This window comes from Electrona antarctica, assembly GCF_951216825.1.
Source record: "Electrona antarctica genome assembly, contig: scaffold_81, whole genome shotgun sequence".
In the NCBI taxonomy this organism is placed as follows: domain Eukaryota; kingdom Metazoa; phylum Chordata; class Actinopteri; order Myctophiformes; family Myctophidae; genus Electrona; species Electrona antarctica.
The window spans coordinates 425,001-430,718 of NW_027638136.1; the positions used below are offsets into that span (position 1 = coordinate 425,001).

Sequence of the window (5,718 nt, forward strand, 5' to 3'; positions counted from 1 at the left end):
CTGTTGGGGTCGGTAGAGGTGATGTTAGGGTTCTGTTGGGGTCGGTAGAGGTGATGTTAGGGTTCTGTTGGGGTCGGTAGAGGTGATGTTAGGGTTCTGTTGGGGTCGGTAGAGGTGATGTTAGGGTTCTGTTGGGGTCGGTAGAGGTGATGTTAGGGTTCTGTTGGGGTCGGTAGAGGTGATGTTAGGGTTCTGTTGGGGTCGGTAGAGGTGATGTTAGGGTTCTGTTGGGGTCGGTAGAGGTGATGTTAGGGTTCTGTTGGGGTCGGTAGAGGTGATGTTAGGGTTCTGTTGGGGTCGGTAGAGGTGATGTTAGGGTTCTGTTGGGGTCGGTAGAGGTGATGTTAGGGTTCTGTTGGGGTCAGTAGAGGTGATGTTAGGGTTCTGTTGGGGTCGGTAGAGGTGATGTTAGGGTTCTTTTGGGGTCGGTAGAGGTGATGTTAGGGTTCTGTTGGGGTCGGTAGAGGTGATGTTAGGGTTCTGTTGGGGTCGGTAGAGGTGATGTTAGGGTTCTGTTGGGGTCGGTAGAGGTGATGTTAGGGTTCTGTTGGGGTCGGTAGAGGTGATGTTAGGGTTCTGTTGGGGTCGGTAGAGGTGATGTTAGGGTTCTGTTGGGGTCGGTAGAGGTGATGTTAGGGTTCTGTTGGGGTCGGTAGAGGTGATGTTAGGGTTCTGTTGGGGTCGGTAGAGGTGATGTTAGGGTTCTGTTGGGGTCGGTAGAGGTGATGTTAGGGTTCTGTTGGGGTCGGTAGAGGTGATGTTAGGGTTCTGTTGGGGTCGGTAGAGGTGATGTTAGGGTTCTGTTGGGGTCGGTAGAGGTGATGTTAGGGTTCTGTTGGGGTCGGTAGAGGTGATGTTAGGGTTCTGTTGGGGTCGGTAGAGGTGATGTTAGGGTTCTGTTGGGGTCGGTAGAGGTGATGTTAGGGTTCTGTTGGGGTCAGTAGAGGTGATGTTAGGGTTCTGTTGGGGTCAGTAGAGGTGATATTAGGGTTCTGTTGGGGTCAGTAGAGGTGATATTAGGGTTCTGTTGGGGTCAGTAGAGGTGATATTAGGGTTCTGTTGGGGTCGGTAGAGGTGATGTTAGGGTTCTGTTGGGGTCGGTAGAGGTGATGTTAGGGTTCTGTTGGGGTCGGTAGAGGTGATGTTAGGGTTCTGTTGGGGTCGGTAGAGGTGATGTTAGGGTTCTGTTGGGGTCGGTAGAGGTGATGTTAGGGTTCTGTTGGGGTCGGTAGAGGTGATGTTAGGGTTCTGTTGGGGTCGGTAGAGGTGATGTTAGGGTTCTGTTGGGGTCGGTAGAGGTGATGTTAGGGTTCTTTTGGGGTCGGTAGAGGTGATATTAGGGTTCTGTTGGGGTCGGTAGAGGTGATGTTAGGGTTCTGTTGGGGTCGGTAGAGGTGATGTTAGGGTTCTGTTGGGGTCGGTAGAGGTGATGTTAGGGTTCTGTTGGGGTCGGTAGAGGTGATGTTAGGGTTCTGTTGGGGTCGGTAGAGGACTAGAGGTGATGTTAGGGTTCTGTTGGGGTCGGTAGAGGTGATGTTAGGGTTCTGTTGGGGTCGGTAGAGGTGATGTTAGGGTTCTGTTGGGGTCGGTAGAGGTGATGTTAGGGTTCTGTTGGGGTCGGTAGAGGTGATGTTAGGGTTCTGTTGGGGTCGGTAGAGGTGATGTTAGGGTTCTGTTGGGGTCGGTAGAGGTGATGTTAGGGTTCTGTTGGGGTCGGTAGAGGTGATGTTAGGGTTCTGTTGGGGTCGGTAGAGGTGATGTTAGGGTTCTGTTGGGGTCGGTAGAGGTGATGTTAGGGTTCTGTTGGGGTCGGTAGAGGTGATGTTAGGGTTCTGTTGGGGTCAGTAGAGGTGATGTTAGGGTTCTGTTGGGGTCAGTAGAGGTGATATTAGGGTTCTGTTGGGGTCAGTAGAGGTGATATTAGGGTTCTGTTGGGGTCAGTAGAGGTGATATTAGGGTTCTGTTGGGGTCGGTAGAGGTGATGTTAGGGTTCTGTTGGGGTCGGTAGAGGTGATATTAGGGTTCTGTTGGGGTCAGTAGAGGTGATATTAGGGTTCTGTTGGGGTCGGTAGAGGTGATGTTAGGGTTCTGTTGGGGTCAGTAGAGGACTAGAGGTGATGTTAGGGTTCTGTTGGGGTCGGTAGAGGTGATGTTAGGGTTCTGTTGGGGTCGGTAGAGGTGATGTTAGGGTTCTGTTGGGGTCGGTAGAGGTGATGTTAGGGTTCTGTTGGGGTCGGTAGAGGTGATGTTAGGGTTCTGTTGGGGTCGGTAGAGGTGATGTTAGGGTTCTGTTGGGGTCGGTAGAGGTGATGTTAGGGTTCTGTTGGGGTCAGTAGAGGTGATGTTAGGGTTCTGTTGGGGTCAGTAGAGGTGATATTAGGGTTCTGTTGGGGTCAGTAGAGGTGATATTAGGGTTCTGTTGGGGTCAGTAGAGGTGATATTAGGGTTCTGTTGGGGTCGGTAGAGGTGATGTTAGGGTTCTGTTGGGGTCGGTAGAGGTGATGTTAGGGTTCTGTTGGGGTCGGTAGAGGTGATGTTAGGGTTCTTTTGGGGTCGGTAGAGGTGATATTAGGGTTCTGTTGGGGTCGGTAGAGGTGATGTTAGGGTTCTGTTGGGGTCGGTAGAGGTGATGTTAGGGTTCTGTTGGGGTCGGTAGAGGTGATGTTAGGGTTCTGTTGGGGTCGGTAGAGGTGATGTTAGGGTTCTGTTGGGGTCGGTAGAGGACTAGAGGTGATGTTAGGGTTCTGTTGGGGTCGGTAGAGGTGATGTTAGGGTTCTGTTGGGGTCGGTAGAGGTGATGTTAGGGTTCTGTTGGGGTCGGTAGAGGTGATGTTAGGGTTCTGTTGGGGTCGGTAGAGGTGATGTTAGGGTTCTGTTGGGGTCGGTAGAGGTGATGTTAGGGTTCTGTTGGGGTCGGTAGAGGTGATGTTAGGGTTCTGTTGGGGTCGGTAGAGGTGATGTTAGGGTTCTGTTGGGGTCGGTAGAGGTGATGTTAGGGTTCTGTTGGGGTCGGTAGAGGTGATGTTAGGGTTCTGTTGGGGTCGGTAGAGGTGATGTTAGGGTTCTGTTGGGGTCAGTAGAGGTGATGTTAGGGTTCTGTTGGGGTCAGTAGAGGTGATATTAGGGTTCTGTTGGGGTCAGTAGAGGTGATATTAGGGTTCTGTTGGGGTCAGTAGAGGTGATATTAGGGTTCTGTTGGGGTCGGTAGAGGTGATGTTAGGGTTCTGTTGGGGTCGGTAGAGGTGATATTAGGGTTCTGTTGGGGTCAGTAGAGGTGATATTAGGGTTCTGTTGGGGTCGGTAGAGGTGATGTTAGGGTTCTGTTGGGGTCAGTAGAGGACTAGAGGTGATGTTAGGGTTCTGTTGGGGTCGGTAGAGGTGATGTTAGGGTTCTGTTGGGGTCGGTAGAGGTGATGTTAGGGTTCTGTTGGGGTCGGTAGAGGTGATGTTAGGGTTCTGTTGGGGTCGGTAGAGGTGATGTTAGGGTTCTGTTGGGGTCGGTAGAGGTGATGTTAGGGTTCTGTTGGGGTCGGTAGAGGTGATGTTACGGTTCTGTTGGGGTCGGTAGAGGTGATGTTAGGGTTCTGTTGGGGTCGGTAGAGGTGATGTTAGGGTTCTGTTGGGGTCGGTAGAGGTGATGTTAGGGTTCTGTTGGGGTCGGTAGAGGTGATGTTAGGGTTCTGTTGGGGTCGGTAGAGGTGATGTTAGGGTTCTGTTGGGGTCGGTAGAGGTGATGTTAGGGTTCTGTTGGGGTCGGTAGAGGTGATGTTAGGGTTCTGTTGGGGTCGGTAGAGGTGATGTTAGGGTTCTGTTGGGGTCAGTAGAGGACTAGAGGTGATGTTAGGGTTCTGTTGGGGTCGGTAGAGGTGATGTTAGGGTTCTGTTGGGGTCGGTAGAGGTGATGTTAGGGTTCTGTTGGGGTCGGTAGAGGTGATGTTAGGGTTCTGTTGGGGTCGGTAGAGGTGATGTTAGGGTTCTGTTGGGGTCGGTAGAGGTGACATTATCTTCACTGTTGTTACATTAAAAACTATCAGGTGGACATTTTCCCTCATAAGAGTTATAGTGTGATCAGAGTGCAGTACACCAGGCCACCGATAGGGGCGCCCGGTTGAAAGCATATAGCTATGTCCACGGATGTGATTAAAATGTGTTTTTATTGAACAACACAAGACGATACGGGTACTTCTACCCTGCCGAGGACTGGCGGAACATCTGTGGCTCCGAGGAGAGACCTTTAGATCCATTATTAGGTTTATTGTTTTGTATTTTATGGCTGTAAATGAAGGCGGTGCAGAGACTCAGGCTGAGGTTCCACCATGACTGACGGATGAGTTCTGACATGTTTCAGAGACACTCTGAGGTTCATTTAAGTTCAGCTTTTTATCATGCCAAAGAATGCCAGAGTAAAAAAAAAAAGGCTGCGTGATCGCGCGCGCGTGCGTGTGTGTGTGTGTGTGTGTGCATGTCTCAATCAGAACTGTAGCCTACACACACACGCACGCACGCACACACGCACACACGCACGCACGCGGAAAGCGATCACTTCCTATTAATTCCACAACAACACAAATTAATTCCTCCTCCTGTGTTTAAAAGCGTATTGTTGTTAATAACCCGTTGTTATGAAGACGTTATAAAGACGTCGCCACGACGTCAAAACTCAAAACAACTAGAAACATTTTTTTTACACGTGAGTTCTAGTTGTGTTACTGTAGTGTGTTTATGTACAACATATGTCTATAACAACTATTATATTATTATATCTTAATAACACTCAGCGGAAATAAAGACAACTGCTCATAAAAAACAACGTTACGTAAAGAAACAACATCTGTATGTTTGTGAATTAAAACAGAACGGCTGTCATTGTGTGATGTTGTGTTTTACACTATAGTCATAATCACAATAACAACAATAATAATGATGATAATAATAATAATCCGACCTCATATGCTCCGGTGCGGCTCCGTAGGCCGATGCGAGGAGCGGTGAGTCGCTGTGCTTCTCCCCGGGCTAGGGACGCATTCCTGCGGGGAGAGAGAGGGCGAGCAGCCGCCGATCCTCCGCTCCGTGTCCCGGAGTTTTAGAAACACAAACCCAGCCGTAGTTTGTTGTTGGGTCTATAGATCTATTCCTGGTAGTTCGATGCTCTCTGTTTTAAAATGTCCTCTAAAGATGTTTATAGAAGAATTATAGAAACCAACTGCGTTGATTATTTCTGTTCTGCTCGATCTACACCAACCGACACGTACTGTGTGTGTGTGTGTGTGTGTGTGTGTGCGTGCGTGCGTGCGTGCGTGCGTGCGTGTGCGCGCGCACTCGTTCCGAACGGCTGAAAAACAGTCAGAAGTTCAGTTCTTCAAACCAACATGGAGTCCCGTTCAGGCAGACAGGCAGGCAGACAGGCAGGCAGGCAGGCAGGCAGGCAGGCAGGCAGGCAGGCAGGCAGGCAGGCAGGCAGACAGACAGGCATGTATTTAAGTATTTGCGGTATTTTTGAGGGCTGCTATAGCCCCCCCCAACGCCTGTCTTTTGGAATGACCTCATTAAGAGTCTATGGACTTTTAATGTCTGTTTTATATAACTTGAAACAAACCATACCAGGCGCCACTTTTATTTTTTTACTTGAGTAATTTCCTTTTTTCTACATTTGAATTCTGTACTGGCCATATATGGAGCGTGTCTTGAGTCTACAGGGTTTGATGAGGACAGATCAAC

The 5,718-nt window shown here is 49.8% G+C and overlaps 1 protein-coding gene across 1 annotated transcript in view; it reads right to left on the bottom strand.

Moving 5' to 3' along the window:
- thrb (thyroid hormone receptor beta) overlaps nucleotides 1-5,097 on the bottom strand; it is a gene marked incomplete at its 3' end in the record, with an annotated part of 83,838 nt that extends 78,741 nt beyond the window's left edge. Inside the window, exon 1 of the mRNA XM_079531270.1 lies at nucleotides 4,946-5,097. The remainder of the gene's footprint in view (nucleotides 1-4,945) is intronic.
- Between the last annotated feature and the right edge of the window lie 621 nt (nucleotides 5,098-5,718).